Source organism: Carcharhinus amblyrhynchos, chromosome 24, assembly GCF_965287045.1.
Source record: "Carcharhinus amblyrhynchos chromosome 24, sCarAmb.v2.hapA, whole genome shotgun sequence".
In the NCBI taxonomy this organism is placed as follows: Eukaryota; Metazoa; Chordata; class Chondrichthyes; order Carcharhiniformes; family Carcharhinidae; genus Carcharhinus; species Carcharhinus amblyrhynchos.
In genome coordinates this window covers 33,176,403-33,197,222 of record NC_137347.1, presented here as the reverse complement: position 1 = coordinate 33,197,222, position 20,820 = coordinate 33,176,403, and the positions used below count along the sequence as shown (strand labels likewise).

Here is a 20,820-nt window from a genome sequence, read left to right as displayed (position 1 = left end):
GCGGGAGCCACACCAAGCTCTGATACAACCAGAAAGGACACTTCTATGGTGCATCTGTAAAAATTTCAAAAATAAATGAAGGTGCGGCTTTTGAATAATATAGAAGGTAATAGATCAAAACTGATATATTCGTAAACCATTTTAGACTATCAACTGTTCCAAATGGAACTCTGGTTTTTCATTTTTTGAATTTATATTTATAAGTAAAATATGCCACTGTTGATACTGTTGTTCACGTTTACATTTAAAGCAATTCTTATACATTCCTCTGGTGTCGTATATTACTTAAATCAGTGCAAATGTTTATCAGAAAGTTTTGGAACAACGATAAATTGATAATTCATAGATTAATAAAAGCTTATTAGTACTTCATTGGGTGCAGTACTTAATACTCTCATTCAAGATACAGTCTTCTGCAATTTAAAATCCTGAACTTTCAGATCGTCATGCGGTAAAATATTACATTCTCTTTAATTGTGTTATGCTCTGTTTTGTTTTACTCCCCACAGATGCACCATAGAAGCATCCTTTCTGGTTGTATCAGAGCTTGGTATGGCTCCCGCTCTGTCCAAGACTGCAAGAAACTACAAAGGGTCGTGAACGAAGCCCAGAACATTTTGTCAACATGGGTGACATTCTGTTCTGAAGAAAGTTTAAGGAGGTTGGGATTAGTTTCTTTGGAAAAGATTTGATTTCAAGGCCATTTGCTTAACAGTTTCAAGAATATTAATGGATCAATGGGACCAAAATTCAATTCCACATTAGCTAGGTTTGGGGATTTAACTTTCCCTCTAAATTTCTGGTCTTGGTGAAGAGAACTTTCACCTTAAGGGTGGAAGCATATTGTCCAGCAGTTCTTTTAATCCAGACTGAGTGAATATTCATCTCAATAACAATGAGCAGAAAATGCTTTCGAGCTTGGATGACCCTTTGTCAGAACAGAATCAGGTATTCTTGAAACATTGGGCAGGAATTTCTGGCTGCACCTGCCCTGAAGTTAGAAAGTCATGCCCTAGGTCATCAGACTTTTGTATGGTCTGTATCCCGCCCACTATGATTCCCGTGGTAGGTGGGAAGGGAAAATTCAACATTGGCTCTATTCTCCCTCCACAGATGCTGTCAGACCTGTTGAGATTTTCCAGCCTTTTCTGTTTTTGTTTCAGACTCCAGCATCTGCAGTAATTTGCTTTTAAATAACAATGAGCTCTATCTATGCATGTACCCAGGACTGATCAAACAGAACTATATAAATATAGATTAAGAGACCAGTTCCACTTATGTACCAGAGTGTACAGAAGCTTTTCAGAGGACATTGTGTCCAAGACTGAATGATATCTGCGTATTTTCTTGATGCGGTAAAACCAGGAACCACATGACTCAGTTATGTGTATGTAGCACCTATTTTTAATTTTAAAAGCTAACATTGACGGAGATTCACCACCCTTTGAGTGAAGAAGTTCCTCCTCAACTCCATTCTAAACCGCCCCCCCCTTTATCTTGAGGCTGTGCCCCCTAGTCCTACTGTCTTTTTTGAGCAGGAAGAGTCTCTCCACCTCTATCCTATCCATCCCATTCATCATCTTATACGTCTCAATGAGGTCTCCCCTCATTCTTCTAAACTCCAACAAGTACAAGCCTAGTTTATTCAGCCTCTCCTCATAGCTCAACCCCCTCAACTCCGGTATCAGCCTAGTAAACCTCCTCTGCACTCCCTCCAAGGCCAAAATATCCTTGCGCAGGTGCGGCGCCCAAAACTGCACACAGTACTCCAGCTGCGGCCTCACCAATGCCCTATACAGCTGCAGCAAGACCTCCCTACTTTTATATTCAATCCCCCTCGCTATGAAGGCCAGCATCCCATTCGCCTTCCTGACCACCTGCTGCACCTGCAAGCTGGGTTTTTGCGACTCATGCACAAGGACCCCGAGGTCCTTCTGCACTGCTGCCTGCTGCAGTTTTTCGCCACGTAAGTAATAGTCCTTCCTACCATTATTCCTACCAAAGTGGACCACCTCACACTTGCCAACATTAAATTCCATTTGCCATTTCCTGGCCCATTCGCCCAGCCTATCTAGATCCTTCTGTAGACTCTCCACACCCTCTGCACAATTTGCCGTTCCCCCAATCTTGGTGTCATCAGCAAATTTCGACACCCTACACTCGGTTCCCTCCTCCAGATCATCTATATAAATGGTAAAAAGCTGAGGCCCCAGCACCGACCCCTGGGGCACTCCACTAGTCACCATCCGCCAATCCGAATAGCACCCGTTGACCCCCACTCTCTGCCTCCTATTTGACAACCAATCCTCTATCCACGCTAACACCCTACCCCCAACTCCATGTCCCTCGACCTTCTGCAATAACCTCTTGTGAGGTACTTTGTCAAACGCCTTCTGAAAATCCAGAAAGACCACATCCACTGGCTCTCCTCTATCCACCGCCCTAGACACATCCTCATAGAACTCCAGTAAATTTGTCAGACACGACTTCCCTTTAATGAAACCAAGCTGCGTCCGCTCTATCAAGCAATTGCCTTCAAGATGCCTCGCAATTTCCTCCTTAATGACGGATTCTAACATTTTACCTACCACAGACGTTAAACTAACCGGCCTATAATTCCCCGCCTTTTGCCTGGCACCCTTCTTAAACAACGGCGTAACATTAGCCGTTTTCCAATCTTCCGGCACTTCCCCGGAATCCAGCGACGTCTGGAAAATAACCACCAAGGCATCCACTATCACCTCCGCCATTTCTTTCAGAACCCTCGGATGCATTCCATCCGGTCCTGGGGACTTGTCCACAATCAGCCCCTCCAGTCTGTCGAGCACCGCCTCTCTAGTAACAGTAAGATAAGAGAGGGGATTAAGGGTTATGGGGAGAGGGCGGGAAGGTGGAACTGAGCCACGACAGATCAGCCATGATCTTATTGAATGGCGGGGCAGGCTCGAAGGGCTGGATGGCCTACTCCTGCTCCTATTTCTTATGTTCTTATTTATTTGACTGATGGTAACAATCTCAAAATGACGACAGATCATAAACCATTCAGTGTCCCCCAATGAATGAATCTCTCTTCAGATGCAAAGAACTCAACAGATTTAGGTATTGATACCTGAACTCATATATTACCTTCAGTTGGAACGAATGATCCAACAATTAAATGATTATCGTTGCCTATTGTAGAAATTTCACAATGCGCCACTGCTACCAGGTTTTATTGTTTTGGATGAATACCACTACAAACCACAATCAATAATTAATATTTACCATATAATGGGAGAAACAGGGTCAATTTTGGAGGGAAGAGGTCTGAGTGGGGACAAACCAGTAATAGGGAGGAAAGTTATAGTACGTAAACTGAGTCTTCTCCCTCTCACATTACTGCAGGTCTATGGATATATTGTTTCATGTGAGAGGAGATTTTTATCAAATGACACCCAAATAATCATTTTAAATCACAGAATCTACAATGCAGAAGTGAATTACAGAATCTCAGCTCTGGTCGCTTCATTACAGGAAGGATGTGGAAGCTATTGAAAGGGTGCAGAGGAGATTTACAAGGATGTTGCCTGGATTGAGTGGCATGCCTTATAAGGATAAGTTGAGGGAGCTCGGTCTTCTCTCCTTAGAGAGATGAAGGATGAGAGGTGACCTGATAGAAGTGTATAAGATGTTGAGAGATATAGATCAGGTGGATTCTCAGAGGCTTTTTCCAAGGGCTGGAATGGTTGCTACAAGAGGACACAGGTTTAAGGTGCTGGGGAGTAGGTACAGAGGAGATATCAGGGGTAAGTTTTTCACTCAGACGGTGGTGGGTGAGTGGAATCGGCTGCCGTCGGTGGTGGTGGAGGCAAATTCGATAGGGTCTTTCAAGAGACTTCTGGATGAGAACATGGAACTTAGTAGAATTAAGGGTTATAGGTAAGCCTAGTAGATATGGATATCATTGGTGCAACTTGTAGGCCAAAGGGCCTGTTTGTGCTGTAGTTTTTCTATGTTCTTTCTATGTTCTAGAATCCTGTAGTGCAGAAGGCAGCCATTTGGCCCATCGAGTCTCCACCAACCACAATCCCACCCAGGCTCTATTCCCATTACCCCATGTATTTACCCTAAGCTAGTCCCCCTAACACCAAGGGGAACTTATCATAGCCAATCCACCTAACCCACACATCTTTGGACTGTGGGAGGAAACCAGAGCACCCAGAGGAAACCCAATCAGACATGGGGAGAAGATGCAAACTCTACACAGATTGTGACCTAAACTGGGAATCAAACCCAGGTCCCTGACACTGTGAGGCAGCACCACTGTGCCATTGTGCTGCCCCAGAAGGAGGTCATTTGGCCCACCGACAACAATCCCACCCAAGTCCTATCCCCATAATCCTCATTATATTTATATTTGCTAAGGGAATGTTGAGTTTAGACTGGCAACTGATTGTAAATGCTTAGTTGTTACCTTTGGGTAAAGACCAGATTGGAAAAGGGCAGAAAAATACTAGCTTTCTCACTTTTACTTTTATATCTTTTCAAGATGCTTCTTGCCTGTTACTAATGATTCTTGTGATTTGCTTGATGCTTTATAGTATCTGAGAGATGTGATCTGTGAGATGATCAGTGGCAGATGTGAGAAAACCAGAGACAGTAAGATTCTTCGATCAATCAGTTTGAAGAATGCTCACTGAGACACACCATCTAAACTAGGAAGTATAAACCACAAATTATAAAATAGATTGAAATACTGTAACAGAAATTTAAAAAGTTAGGAAAGAAAGATGGGATTAAGAGGGAAAAATAAAAGAGACAGGAAAAATCTAAAACTTTGTCAGGAATGAGATCTTGCACTTGCACGCTACAATTTTCAGGGCCAGAGGTAGTTTGGCAGCAACTATTGCTAATCGAGCCATCACAAATTTACCTACTGTCTAATGTATCAGTCTTAACTTTCCCTAAGTGGTGGGTAAGTATAGAAACTTTCAATGCTGAATCTACCAGTGAGGTACTGTGTTAGTGCAGACTGTGGAGATGCAGTGTAATATGGACCACAACTGGCAAATTTCCATGTTTAATTGTGTATGTGTGTGCTATAGAAATGGCTGTCTGATTGACTCCATAATGATGCTGCATGTTCACCGTTATTCTTAGTGCAAAGTCCAAGCCAATATATTACCAGTCAACCACCCACATAATAATAGAGAAGGAATCAAGACCAAGTATAGCATTCAAACGAAGCAAGGTTAGAATAATTCAGGGCTTGTGGATGTCATTGATGCATTATTTAGTAGGCTGTATCTTCTTCTTTGGCAGTCCCTCAGGGTCGAGGACTACTTGCTTCACCTCCAGGGAAGTGGGTTCTGCCATGGCTAAATAGTCTAATCAGGGAGCTGCAGGCTCCGCCACTGGTGGGACAGGTGGTGTTTGATGAAGTGGGTGAGTGGAGTGTTCTGGATTCTGCACTTTCTTTTCACTGTTTACCTTTATGCTGCACCCGGTGACACTCAAGGTGATTGGTACCTTCGCAGATGTGTTTACTTCAGTTTGTGCGTTCTAACGCATGCATCAATGGGGATGTTGCATTTATTTAGGGAGGCTCTCAGACTGTCCTTATAGTGTTTCCTCTGCCCTCCTAATGACCGTTTGCCATTGCCGAGCTCAAAGTAGAGCCCTTGTTTCAGGAATCTTGTGTTGGACATGCAGGCATGGCCTGCCCATTGCAACCGGTCAAGCGTGACCAGTGCATTGATACTGGGGACATTGGCTTCACATTTGGAATGAAAAGCATCGATGTAAACATATCATGATGTAATTACCCTGTCCTGCCAGTGACAGGGCTGTAGTATCTCCACAAGAGGGGAGAATGCGACTGCAGCAAGAATTCAATTTTATTGATTTATTATTGTCACATGTATTAGTATACAGTGAAAAGCATTGTTTCTTGCATGCTGTAGACAAAACATACTGTTCATAGAGTACATAGGGGAGAAGAATTTGATTTATCATCACAAGTATTAGCATACAGTGAAAAGTATCGTTTCTTGTGTGCTATACAGGCAAAACATACCATTCATAGAGTACATGGGGAGAAGGATTTATTATTGTCACATATATTAGTATACAGTGAAAAGTACTGTTACTTGTGTGCTATACAGGCAAAACAGACCATTCACTGAGTACATAGGGGAGAAGGATTTGATTTGTCACATACATTAGTAAAGTGAAAAGTATTGTTTCTTGCACAGGCTGTTCCCACAATAAAGTTGCGCCACCAAAATGTATAACTGATCTTTAATGTATTAATAGCTCTGTAGAAATGGGTCACCCACTCCTTGGGTGAGACCTGGTACTTAGGTAAAAGTGGCATGTCAACATTCCAACCGTGAGGCAGAAATAAATAAAATCTCCAAACACTGGAGCACTTTTTTTTAACGTGCGGTTACAGCAAGGACTGTGTGTGTGTGTGTGTGTGTGTTATAGCAGCAATGAGGGACAAACCCACCTCTCCCTCTCCACAGGGGCACCTCCAAGTTGCCCTGCCTTCCATCGCAATCAGTTCCGGGGGTGCGGGGGGGGTCAGGGGAGGGGTAAGAGGTGAGGGGTCAGGGGTGAGAGCTCCTCACAGGCTGTCATGGCGAATGATGGAGCTCAGACTTTGGCTTCAGTGTAACTCGGAGCGGCGGCGGTGGCGGCTCTGAAAGCGGCCCGGGCGGGGGATCGCCAGGACGAGCCGGTGAGTTATTTTGTGTGGTTATTTATTTATTTGATATTTTGCTGCCGGGACGGCGGGTTCCCCCACTCCCCCCTCCTCCTCCTCTTCTCCCTCCTCCTGGAGGGACCTCGGCCGCTCAGGAGATGAGAGCTTCTGATTGCTGAGAACCGCCACCGCCCCCCCCCCCCCCCCCCACACATTGTTCGCTGTGTTTTGGTGGCGAGTTTTCAGGAGGACAGCACTCCTCCCTGAACCCAAAGCCGCGGAGTTGTCCCCACAGTTTAAAAAAAAAATTTCAACCGGTCTTTTGTTTAATGTTCGGATGTTTTTTTTAAATTCCCCCCCCCCCCTCAATTTGTGAAGTGAACTGTAATAAAAGAATGCAGATCAGCAGCTTGGAGGCTCCCCACCCCCGTGCATTGTTTACAATCATTTTCATCCTCTTTTAAAGAAAGATCTGCCCATTTGAATGGTGTTTTTTGTTTATCTCCCTCTCCTACTGTTCGCCATCAAGGATATCCGAACCAGTGCAAAGTTAAATATCTCTCTAATCTTGTAAAGGGGAGAGAGTCGAGGTTTTGTTTTTCTTCCCCAGCCCCTGACCCCCAGAATTTCCTTTTACAAGCCATTACATTTTCAGCGATTGGGCAGATTGCAAAATAATTTAGGTGCATCAAGTTCTGTTCCTTGCAGTTGGCTCTGGCTAAAGGGCTAAGATGTTTACAGCAAAATTGGATGTTGAAACTCAAAATGAATGAGACTTGACTATAATACAAAATGTTTGCTACAATAAATTCCGCCCCCCCCTGTGGAAACAGATCCCTGAGACATGCGATTCTTCAGATTTTGTTTAATATTTGAGTTGCCTAGTCTGGTTCAGGTTTTGTCACCATGCTGTATATTACATAAACAATCTGCTGCATTAGACCATTTTCTTAAAAAACATCAGGAATGTTTATTCAAATCAGGTCCCAGATGTAATCAAAACACATTTAAGGGATTTGAATTTGTGTAGTTTAATATTACTGCATGTAAACAAGATTTATTTCAGTGTTAGTTTACATTGGGGTTATGGTGACACAGGTTGTGTCACTGGGCTGGTGATTAAGTGGTTGGACAAAAGATTCAAAAAGTAATTCAAATCTCAATTTAAATTCAATATGCAATGACAAAGCTAACATCACTAAAGGTAGCTCTGAACCTATTGGATTAATGTAAAATTCATCTGATTCATTCGTACCTTTTAGGTAAGGGATCTGTCATCTTTACCCGCTTTGGCCTACATGTGACTCTAGACCCACAGTAAATATGGTTGACACTTAGATTTGAAATGGCCTAGCAATCATCTCAGTTGTGTTCAAGGAGTAGCTGAACCTTCCCTTAAGGGCAATGAGGGAAGGACAATAAAATATATTCTCAGCAATGCCTATATCCCATGAATGAATTTTTAAAAAACTGATGACCACCTTCAATTAAATTGTGGACAGTGGAATTTCTTGTATAAAAGTATTTATATTTTAATTTTACACAGTGTAATGTGAGATCATAAATCAACTTTATTGAGAAGGTAAATTATTCAGTAAATTTTTTCTTCCATATTTTGTATAGCTGCTAAAAATCTTTCATTCTTAAATAGGATGAAATTTGAGCAGAGATATGACAAGTGTTTGTTGGGGCTCAAGCAAGTTGGACCAAGTTGTTTAAATTAAGTCTCACTCTGAGTACTCAAAATGAAGCTAGAGTTGCAAGCCAGTGAGATAGAAAAAAAACTTGAAGTTGTGTATATTTGACCAGGAATTCTGCTTAAGTGAGCAATCCAAAAATAATTGAAAAGGTTGGTGCTGGGAGTGAAACCTGACAGTGCATTGGTTGATATGGATTCTGGTTGACTAGAAGAGACTAGCAATGAGCTGCCAGAACTTCGTTCTGAATTACAGCAAGTGAGGGGGACTTATGGAAGACAAAATATGTGTGGCATCTAGGTCCATTACCTTCACTGAAGAATTTGCTTATGATAATTAACTAACTGAAAATTAGGAACTAAATGCCCTGAAAGTGGTAAGCCAGCCCATTGGAGCGAGTCATTTTCTAAATGCTAGAACGGAAAGTTGACAAATGAATCCTTTTCCATAAGACTTGCATTTCCTGGAGCATGTTACAAAGCCACATAGAGAAGTCTGGGTCAGGTCATTGGAGTAGCCTAGTCACAGGACACAACTTGTATCAAGGAGAGAAAGAAGTCAAGTAAAACGTGATGTAGGAGAATATATTACCATTGATCAACAACTTAAGGGTATCTTCTGTAACTTCTTCATAAGTTTTAACTTTTGATTTTGAATGCAAATACATTAGTTTAAACAGAAACCTGGAAAATAAATTGTGCTGGTATCATTTTCCAGAGTGATGTTTATAGTCATATCAGAAAAAAAAGCTGCAGGAGGTCAGATTGTTATTCTGCAGGAAATATGGTGAAGATCAAATGTGTATGTTTCGGGGTGAATTGTTACTGTCAGCTGATAAGAAAACTGGAAAGGCTCCAAAATTCACTCTCTAAACTTCTCCTTCATTCTGTCCACATTCTTATCTGGTTTGGCCTATATATGATTCCAGACCCATAGCAACGTGGTTGACTCTTAACTGCACTCAGTAATGGAAATAAATGCTGGCCCAGCCAACGATGCCCACATCCCATGTATGAATAAAAAAAGAGATGTGTTTGATAGGTGGTGTATTTGGTTTAAATTGCAACTGAAAACAAAAGAGGTTAGTTTGTGTGCATTGTTTCAGAGTACAGATAAACTAAAAGGTGATTATATGATCTAATGTTCTGCTCCTTCAATTTATGTTTAACTTTTATTTGTAATCACAAGGTCAAGATGATGAGAAATAAGTAAGCTAAGAAGAGTAGACGCAGGACCATAGTTTCTGCATGCAGGAAGTTCCTGCTTTATATCTCTTTTTTATTCATACATGGGATGTGGGCATCGCTGGCTAGGCCAGCATTTATTTCCATTACTGACGGCAGTTAAGAGTCAACCACGTTGCTGTGGGTCTGGAGTCACATATAGACTCCATGGAGCCAAACCAGATAAGAATGGCAGATTTTCTTTCCTAAGGTCCTAGCTAACTTGCTAGCTCCTTTCAAAGTTAGCAAGTGACTTGGATTACAAAAAAGGGGAAGGAGATACAGAGATGACTCTGTTCTTGTGAATGGAATTGCCATGGAATGCTTAATATAAAAAAAAGGTTAAGAGAATACATTCAGCTCTCAATCAGGCGTTATGTCCAGTTGCATGTGATGCAGAGAAGTTTATCTGTTCAGCTGTGGCTCAGTTGGTAGTACATGTCTCCAGGAGTTCAAGTCCCACTCTAGGACATGAGCACAAATTCAAGGCTGACACTCTAATGTTTGAAGAAGTGCTGCATTGTTGGAAGTACTGTCTTTCAGATGACACATTAACTCCAGGCCCTGCCTGTTCCTACAGGGGTGAAACCATGATCAAGCAGGTGGTTTGCTCAGGACGAGGCTATTGTCGTGGTTCCCCAGGACAACAACTGATTTTAACCTTTTGAAATAGAGAGTCTGAGTCGTAATCCTCCAAGCAGTAGACTTTATTTTCCAGTACAAGACAATAAAGCCAGGATGTCCGGATCAATCCAATGAATCATTCTGCTTACAGTCTTTTTATGCACATTACAGCTCTATATCTCAGAACTCTTATCTTACCCTTAGATTTCCTTGTTTTAGCCATCATTATTTCTGGGCTAGCCCTTTATCTACCCTGCTTGAGATTGGTCCCTCATTAATACATCTCTTTGCCCTTGAAACCATGGTAGTTCCAGTCTCTGCCCTTATCTAAACTATTCTGTTTATACAATAATCGTGGTTTAGCTAACTTAGATCAATTAGTGAAGAAAACGTGTTTATTTTACTCTCCTTTTTGCTATAGTCACGTATTAAGCTGGACAACTGGACAATGTCCAGTGTTCCTCAGGAGGCTACTGTCTATATTCATTAATAAGTGTTTACTATACCAACTTTGGTGGGTTACATGGGTAATTATATTGGTTATATTTCATTCAGTCATATCAGTCTGACTACTATACTAATTACATTCGATAACATACTTTGAGTGCCATGCTGGTTTCACTCCATCTTCCATTTTGAACCTGCTTCATCACACGTATTTCAATTACAAGTATTAGAGCAAATTCTCTTACACTATCCCGTTGCGCTGTGCGTGTGCTAACGCCTGTGATGTCCCCAAATGCAGGATACTCGACTGCAAAATTTGTGGATGTAAAATATCCTGTGGTATTGAGAGCAGGGGAGTTGATCAACATCAAAAACAGATTACTGGGTCAATGTTAATTGCTGTTTGTGGCAGCTTGCTATGCACACATTTGACTCCCCTATTTTGTTCATTTCAACATTGACGATACTTTACAAGTGCTTTTTTGGCTGTATATTGCTTTGCGACGTCAGGTGGTCATGAAAAGCACTATGAAAGCAAGGATTTTTATTGTAGTTCAGAAAACATGGTGTATTTTCTGATACAGTAATGTTTGAAGGGATGAGCCACTTAAGTAGCTGCAAGACATGAGAAGCTTTTGGAAAGTTCATCTTGTTTTACATTCTGAGACACTCAACCTGAGAGCAGTGTGGTATGGGCATTATAGACAGAGTTGTGGCTGCAGCTGAGGATTTACTGCAACAGGGGCAGCATGGTGGTATGGTGGTTAGCACTGCTGCCTCACAGTGCCAGGGACCCTGGTTTGATTCCCAGCTTGGGTCGCTGTTTGTGTAAAGTTTGCACATTCTCCTTGTGACTGCATGTGTTTCCTCTGGGTGCTCTGGTTTCCTCCCACAGTCCGAAGATGTGCAGGTTAAGTGCATTGACCATGCTAAATACTCCCTCAGTGCATCCGAACAGGTGCTGGAGTGTGGCAACTGGAGGATTTTCACAGTAACTTAATTGCAGCGTGACTGTAATCCTACTTGTGACTAATAAATAAATGAACTGTATACTGGCAATGGTGCTTATTAACTCTGCTTCAGGGATGCCTACTGACCTGAATGATGCAAATAAGAGCAGATTTGTTCCAGAGACCCAGCCAGCATTCAGTCCTCAAAGTTTTCTGATCCTTGTCGTAATACTTTTGTGGGCACTTGTTGTATGCAAATTTGCTGTCTTGTTTCTTCGCAATAAGTGCATTTCAAAAAGACTTCATTGATAGTGAAGCAATTGGAATTTGAAGTAATGGGAAGATGCTGCATATATAGAAGTTCTTTCTACCTGGAGACTGTGAACAGTTCCCTGTGGTTCTTGCAAACTGATATATCTGGATATACAGATATGGTTTGTGATATTATGTCAGCAATGAGCAATCAAGTATTGTTGACTTTTGATCTCCCTAACATGCCTTTTCCAATAGCATCTGAAAGTCTGAATACTGTGATTGGAATGCTTTTACGGAACTAAGAGCATTCAGGTTAATTAAAGATTCACGGGTTGCGTTCATGACATTAGATCTACAATCATGCCCTCTCTTTGGGCATACAGAGCTCATTAATAAAGGCAGGTCTTTACACCTCTCTGTGTAAATGCAAGTGTCATGGTACTAATTGGTGAGTGTAAGATGCTGGTAATGCAGCCTACCTGTCTGGCTTATTTCCATTGCCTTTCCTTACATTCCTGAAGAAAAACATAAGCATGAGTACAGGGTGATTCCCACTGTAACAATTCTCTGATTCACTGAAACCCATTGTATCACTATTAGCATTGCAAAACAACCACACCAGTTGCCACAAAGACTTCTGACAACTAATAGCAAGGAAGAGGGCTTTTTTGAAAATGTTACTGAAATATTCAAACTGAGCTCTTAAATCTACTTCTGTGCCCACAATCCTAGATGCCAATTTAAATAGCAGGCATTTCTGAATGTCAGAGAATTGCTCAGCCTATTGAATTACATAATTGACAGGAAATTCTTTTCTGAAATGAGGTTCCCATTAAAAATATGACATAAACATATTTACGGAAGTTGGTGGTGCAGTTAGTTTCACTGGACTAATAATCCAGAGAGCTTTACCCTGGGGAGCTGGGTTCAAACCCCACTAAGAAGTTTCACAACACCAGGTTAAAGTCCAACAGATTTATTTGGTAGCAAAAACTTTTGAAGTGCTGCTGCTTCAACAGGTGAGTGGAATTTCAGAATACTTCTTTACAGAATACAGATTTCTGAAATCCCACTCACCTGATGAAGAAGCAGTGCTTTGAAAGCTAGTGGCTTTTGCTACCAAATAAACCAGTTGGACTTTAACCTGGTGTTGTGGGGCTTCTTACTGTGTTTACCTGAGTCCAACACTGGCATCTCCACATCATGATTTCAAATCCCACACCAGCAGATAGTGAAATTTGAATTTAGTAAAAATTGGAATTAAAATTCTAATGTTGAAGCCATTGTCAATTGTCACAAAAACCCAACTGGTTCGCTAACATTCTTTAGGGAGGGAAATCTGCCATTCTTACCTGGTGTGACCTATATGTAACTCCGGATCCACTGCAATGTGGTTGACTATTTAAATGTCCTCTGAAATGGCCTAGCCAAGCCACTCAGGTCAGGGCCAATCAGGCCAGTAATGCCCAAATCCTAATTAAAATGATTGGAATAGCACAGAAATGCTCAAAGACCCTGAATAGCTTTAACTCGTTTTTTTTCAATCAGTTACACTCAAAAATTGAAATAACCGATTGTTAAGATTATATTGGTTTGGCAACCAGATGCTTTCTAACTGTTAGTACTTCTTGGAACCTCTTGTAGATCATTAATAATTAAATACAGATGGTGGCATTAAATATCTTGCTTGAGAATGCTTTGTTTTGGCTCTTCTGCATTTTTTCTCTGCTTTTAATAGTTAATATTTCTACTAAAGCAGAAGCAGCTTAGGTGCTTTCAGGGTAAACAATTGAAGTGTGGTGCCTCTTCTTTTAATGTCTCTCCCAGGACATTTCAAAACTGTAGGGAATCAGAATGGGGATGGTCTGTGGGGGATGGATGGAGAGGAATAGGAAGTATTCAATCATGAAGATCCAGCCATTATGACCGGGCAGGCTTGATGGATCAAATGGTCTTTTACTTCCCTCACTTTTGTAAGTCATCAGAACCCTAAGATTGACCATCTAGATAATTAATCAATTCTGCTTTCGTACCATCTACAATTTGGATTTGCACTCATATTTTCCGATCTAGGTTACACCACAGATTTGCATATTTCACAACTATTACAAACTTGTGGTATATGTTTTTTGTTCCATCTGTCCCCACAGCTAAATTTAATGGTTCAGATTTGTAACTTCCGGTATGATCAGATATGGTTTACAAAACAATAAAATGGATCTCTAATTGTGATAGCAGATAATAGAGCACAACCTGTGACAGCGTAAAAGGCCAGCTTGTGCAAAAATGCAATATTTTAGTTTTTGATTATATTGTGTATAAATTGTAGAGTAATTTTGTTTGTTACTGCAGTAGATTTCAAAGTGCACAGTATAACTTCTGAAAATGCAAGCCAAGAGTGCAGTGATTGAAAAAAATTGAGTTTAGCTAATAATGCATTAGATCAAAATGTCACAGCTACATTTTAGGTCGGCCTTATCCCTTTGCCGATTGAAACTTGACCTTTTAACATATTGTTAGGGTAGTTATCAGTGGCCTTTGTTTATTGGTGACCATAATGTGTTTTAATATGTTGTATGTGAATTGCAAATTATTTATCACATATAGCCTACTTTCTATATTCCATTCTGTTATTGTAGTCTATAAAGTACAGATGCAATTTGATCCTGTATTAAAATCAGAATAGAAATTGAATTCAATCCAATTGAAATGTTGAAACTAAAGGCCCAGATTTTCCTATCTCAGAGTCTGGACCTACTGCCTAATATGTGTTACAGCATCCCTCGGAAGTCCCAATGGAATGACTCTTTGGGAATTTCCCTACCTGACCTGACCTCATCAACCTGCCCAGCTGCCATCCTACCCTCTTAAGCAACCAACCCCTAACCCATTTACTTAACTGCTATACTCACCTGCCATCAACCCCTCAACCATCCTGCTCCCTTACCCACTTGCCTAACTGCTCAACCCAACTGCCACCCTACCCTCTTGCCCACCCTACCCATTTATTCACTCACCCTACCCCCTTACTCATTTGCCTTCTCTTTGCAGCTTTTCAAAGCAGCTTTGGGATACTTGAAGTTTTTATTTAACAGAAAATGGCAACTAAGGCCATAAAAAGAGGTTATAAAATCTTTACAGTGTAGAAAGGCCATTTGGCCTGTCAAGCCTGCACCAAGAATAATCCCACCTAGAAGCATATTTACCCTGCTGATCCCCTTGGGGGCAAGTTAGCATGACCAATCAACTTAACCTGCACATCTTTGCAATGTGGAAGGAAACTGGAGCATCCGGAGGAATCCCATGCATACACAGGGAGAAAATGCCAACTTCACACAGTCACCTGAAGCTGGAATTGAACCCACGATCAACATCCTGTTGGGGAGGGTCACCATTGACCAAACATTTAACTGGACCAACCATATAAATAATATGGCTACAAGAGCAGGTTAGAGGCTGGGAATTCTGCAGTGAGTAACTGACCTCCTGACTCTCCAAAGTTTCTATAAGGCACAAGTCGAGAGTGTGATGGAATATTTTCCACTTGTCTGTACGGGTGCAGCTCCAACAACCTTCATGAAGCTCAACACTATCCAGGACAAAGCAACCCACTTTACTGACACAGCATCCACCACCTTAAACATTCATTTCCTCTACCATTGACATGCACTGGCAGTAGTGTTTAGCTAAGTTGTGTTGCAGCAGCACAGTTTCTTTGACTGCACTTTCTAAACCCATGACCTCTATCTACCAAAAAGGACAAGGACAGGAGATGCGTAGAAAACAATCACCTGCAAGTTCCCTGTCATGACACACAACACCCTGACTTGGAATTATATCACCATTCTTTCATTGTCACTGAGTTAAAATCCTGGACGACACATGGACTGTAGCAATTCAAGAATGCAACTGAACACAGCTTCCTCAAGGGCAATTAGGGATGCCCACATACCGTGAAATAATTTTAAAAAGTGTATGCCTTGCAGCATGTTCTTAACATATTAGCAGTGATTTTTCCCTTTGCGTTCTTTGTTGTCAATCAAAGGTTATGCTTTTTTGATATTAACATGTGGTGTGTTATGGGATAAGCATATTAATAAAGTCATTTAAATAAGATTAGCAAATATAATTAATCCACATTTATTGGTTGGAATCATGCAACTTACAGCAATATTTTGCAGGTCAAATTCAGCAACTGAGTATATTTTTGTAAAAACTATAAATTAGTGACTTGGATCAAATTACTATTGTATGTTTTCCATTTATACTTCAGTGTCTAACTTAGGCTCACAATTCTCTGAATTGCCCTTTCCTCACCCTACCTACTTGTGATGAACAATATTTTTGCACCACGTTTCTCAGCATCTGGAAATTTTGAATACAGGTAAGAGCTAAGAATTACACATTTAGGTAAAGGAAAATAAAATGGGTAGCTGTGAAGGTGGTGTGGGGGAAGGATGGCATTTGAGGCCTAAATGAATAGGAGGAGCATATAGTGAGAAAGGAATGAAAACAGAGGGCAGGTGAAGATTGATGACATTAGCCAGAATTTTACCCAGTTTGAACAGGTGTGTGCTTGACACAAGTCTGCATGGAATTGCACAGAAAAACATCAAACACGTGTAATAAGTATTCGGAGGCGGAAGTCCCTTGAACAAATCCCTTTATTTACAAGCTCTTAACAGCAGTACACAGACTGCTATCAATTGCAGTCTACTTCTGGGGGTGTCAGAGGAACTGATACTCCCAGTTAAGTACAAGGCAAAGACTCCCTGATTGGCCCAATCCTTAATCAGGGAGTTCATATTCCAATAGGCCAACCTCAGTGCCCTGATTGAATTTATTACAACAAGCACCCTGATGTGTGAAATTTCAGTTGAATGCAAGTTGGCCTCTTTTAAGGTCAAACCAAATAAACAAACTCAAGTTAAATCAGGACAAAGTAAAAGGGGCAGCCCCCCAAAAGGAAGGGGAACAGCCCGAACAAAATCAAAGTGCAAAGGAAACTTGAAAACATTAAGTTAAAATGTGATTATTAGGGTCAATAATGCACCCCATCCACTGCTGTGTCCAATGGGCGCAGAAGGCGTCAACTGCGCCCCTGGACACTGCATGCTCCCTCTCCAGGGACACCTGGCCGCAAACGTAGCCGCGGTAGAGGGGCAGACAGTCAGGATAGACGACCCCCTCAATCGCCCATCGCCTGGACATGTAAATGGCGCGTTTCACCAGGCCCAGGAGCAGGTTCATGAGGAGGTCGCCATCCCAACCCTCCCCTCTTCACACCAGGTGCCCGTAGATCAGGAGTGTGGGACTGAAGTGCAAGCAAAACATTAAAAAAGGTTCTTCAGGAAAACAAAAAGGGAGTGCGACCTAGGACACGCAACATAGACATGGTCCACGGACTCCACAAGGCCACAGAAGGGGCAAGCTTCGGAGCCTGTGAACCAGTGAATCCTAAGGTTGTGTGGAACGGTTGCATGCATCACCCTCCACCCCAGGTCCCCGATGTAATTGGGGGCGATCCCTCCGTAAAGGGACATCCACCGCCCGACAGCAACAAGGCCCGCCAAGGTGTATTCGGACGACAGGTGAGGACGCAGTTGAATGTGAGTTGTAAGCATGCCCACTGACAATTGAAAGGGTAATTAATTAAGTCTGTTAAGCATGCAAATGGCCCTCATTTTAAGAACATGAGAACTTGGAGCAGGAGTAGGCCTTCTGGCTCCTTGAGCCTGTCCCTCCATTCAGTAAGATCATGGCTGATCTTTTCATGGACTTAGCTCCAGTTACCCACCCGCTCACCATAACCCTTAATTCCTTTACTGTTCAAAGACTTGTTGTAGCAGTTCTTCTACTGGTAATCTAGCACTGCAAGAAAGAGTCCAATTTCTGGTATGCTCCACAAATTGGATTGAAGCTGTGGCATGGCACAGAAAAGTAGAAGCAAATGGCAATCCAATGATAGTTGTCTCTTCCCCAGAAGATTCAGGCCTTTAATCTCTTTAGTGTGAGAAATTTTAAACATGTTATTATAGAAATGGAGGATAACAGCGGCTGAGATTAATAAGATGAGGAATTCAGCAACATAAAAGTCTACTTTAATCAATGAAACATGAGGAAAAAAATGTTGGTTACTGACACCCAATTAGCTTTTCTGAGGTAACTTTTTCTTGGCATTTTTGTCAAAATTGACCAGAGACGTAACTAAAAATTGGAAAGGTCCTGCATCACTGAAACAAGAAGATCTGGGTTAATCCCCTTCGCTCCTGCGTGAAAATTTCAGCGGAGGCAAAATGGTTTCCCATCAACATAAAAGAAAAGCAAATCTTTCTTGACATCTTATATTTGGCTGTAGACAAAATAGGATGTTGTTGGGAGACAGTATCATGCCCAGAACCTCTATCGCAGAATGAAAAAAAAATAAAATCATTATCTGCAACATGAAGTTTGAACATTGGACCTATTAACAGCACAAACTTGTATTTATATAACATCGTCTACATAATAAGCCACTCCATAGGAGTGTTATGAGGTAAAATTTGACCCAAGGCCACATATCATAAGCTTGGTAAAAGAGGTGGAGATTAATAAATGTCTTAAAGGAAGAGAGGGAGAGAGAGAGAGACTGGGAAGGTTAGGGAGGGTATTTCAGAACTTAAGCCATGAGACAGCTGAGGCCACAGGTGCAAAGGAAATTGAGTGCAAAGGAAATTGAAGATGCACGGGGCCAGAATTGGAGGAATGCAGAGTTATTAGGGGCTAGTAGGGCTGGAGGAGGTCACAAGGAAAGAGAGGGACAAAACCAGACAAGGATTTGCAGAATGAGAACTTTAAAAATTTAGGGGCTGATGGATTGGGAGTCAGTGCAGATCAACAAGCACAGAGGTGGTAGGTCTTGTTTCAAGTCCGGATATGGACTGAAGAGTTTTGGATGAGTTCAAATTTACGGAAGGCATAAGAAGGGAGGCTGGCCAGGAGAGTTTTGAAATAGTTAAGTAGAGGTAACAAAGGCATGGCTGAGAGCTTCAGCAGAGATGGGTTGAGTTAAGGGGAAGAGACAAGCAATCCAATGAACCAAAAGCAGGATGTTTTGGTGATGATGAGGATAGTATGACCAGACCAGGGTAGCATAGGATGCCAAGGTTGTTAATAGTTTAGTACAGCATCAGACAAATAACTGAGCTAAAATAAAAGCAAAATACTGCGGATGCTGGAATCTGAAACAAAAACAGAAAATGCTGGAAAATCTCAGCAAGTCTAACAGCATCTGTGGAGAGAGGATAGAGCCAATGTTTTAAGTTAGGATGACCCTTCATCAGACCTGATCTAGTTACTGCAGATAAGCCTTTCCTTGCATACTGATGATTTTAGGAACTAAATTCGAGTACATTTCAATAGGTACATAAGAAGCTCAGTTTGAAATTGTAAGTTTACCATGATATAAATATGTATGTTATTATCTGGAATGCCCTCCAAACCTTAATTTTTATCTTAACCCTTGCAGAATGCTTCTGTGCTGATTCATTATAATGGAAACAAAAAAAAATTGCAGGACATTAAAATAATTGTTTTTGTGGTTTGTTTTGGGTTACAAGTTTCACAAAACTGCAAACTGATAGTAATTATGAATTGGTGTCTAGATACTGATGAAGCACAGTGCACTAATCTGAAGTTGCTTTGTGGTTTGAGGTTTTCTGGCTTTTAAGTAATTGCACAGCATTTTATAATGGAGTTATATTTAAAAAATGTAAAAACGGAATACTCAGCAAATGTTTAATTTACACTTCCAACAGCTGTTAAAAAAACCAGCAGCATTACAATATCACAGAAAAATAGAAAATCCATGAGTTACTAGTTAAATATTGTACTGAATAAATTTGGAAAGAACTGATATCACAGTTTGCTACGGAACCCTTTCATCGAAGCCATATTTCATTGGGTGATTGTTAATAGATTGTACATGTACTGTTCAGCAAAATACCAAAGCAGTTTCATTCTTGGCTTCTTGATGAACTTTTAATGTATGGCTATTTTCATGAAAATAGTCAAGGACTACATTGGAAATGTTGCACAAAGTACAGCTAATGCTTGACCATGATTTGTAAACATCACCTGTAGCATGCAACACACTGTAACAAACTTCCAACATTTGGTGTATCTGTGAGTGTCCCTTGTGATTAGCTGCTGTAACTGCAGTTTACTTCATGAAGAGCAAGTGGTCTATCTTGAGGCCAGTTGAAGGACTGAAGACAATGGAAAGAATGACATTGTTTTAATTCACTTATCGGGTATTTCTGATGGATTGGTCTTCCTGCAGTGGAGTAAAAATGAGGATGCTAAAAAATGATCACTAATAACAAGTTTATTTATCCGTAAACCTTTGATTCCGAGGAATACAAGTTAGCCATCAATCTCCCTTGTTACGCTTACCCTAACTGCGATGCAGTTCCTTGGGTATGAGCAACCATCTGGTATTTTGAACGACTAGTAAGGCACACTAACAGAAACACCTTTCCTAAAAATATTCAACTAAAGAGAGCAGAATACTTAATACTAAGACTTTCAGTTTACTCAATTGAAAGGCTATCTCTTAGATCTGGTATTGTAAGGCAACTGCATGTTAAATAAATGAAGTCTGTGATAAAAGGGGGTAGTGACGTGGTCATGGCAATGTTACTGAACTAGTAATCCAGAGGCTTGACGAATGCTCTGGGGACACGTGTTCAAATCCCACCATGGCAGCTGGTGTAATTTAAATTGAATTAATAAATAAATCTGGAATTAAAAGCTAGTCTCAGTAGTGGAGGAAATTAAACTGATTGTTGTAAAACCCATCTCATTCGCTGGTGTACTTTACAGAAGGAAATCTGTTGTCCTTATCTGGCCTGGCCTGGTCATACCCTCAGCAACCTGGTTGATTCTTAACTTCTCTCTCA

General features: G+C 41.2%; 1 protein-coding gene across 4 annotated transcripts in view; it reads left to right on the top strand.

Annotated features, from left to right (window-relative positions):
* Positions 1-6,621: 6,621 nt before the first annotated feature.
* Positions 6,622-20,820, top strand: part of LOC145358018 (homeobox-containing protein 1-like) — a 68,028-nt gene continuing 53,829 nt past the window's right edge. For 3 of the 4 annotated variants that reach the window (XM_080211707.1, XM_080211705.1, XM_080211708.1), the window contains exon 1: positions 6,622-6,721. The gene's annotated coding sequence lies outside the window, so the exon portion shown is untranslated. The remainder of the gene's footprint in view (positions 6,722-20,820) is intronic. The other variant, XM_080211706.1, reaches the window with a different exon arrangement.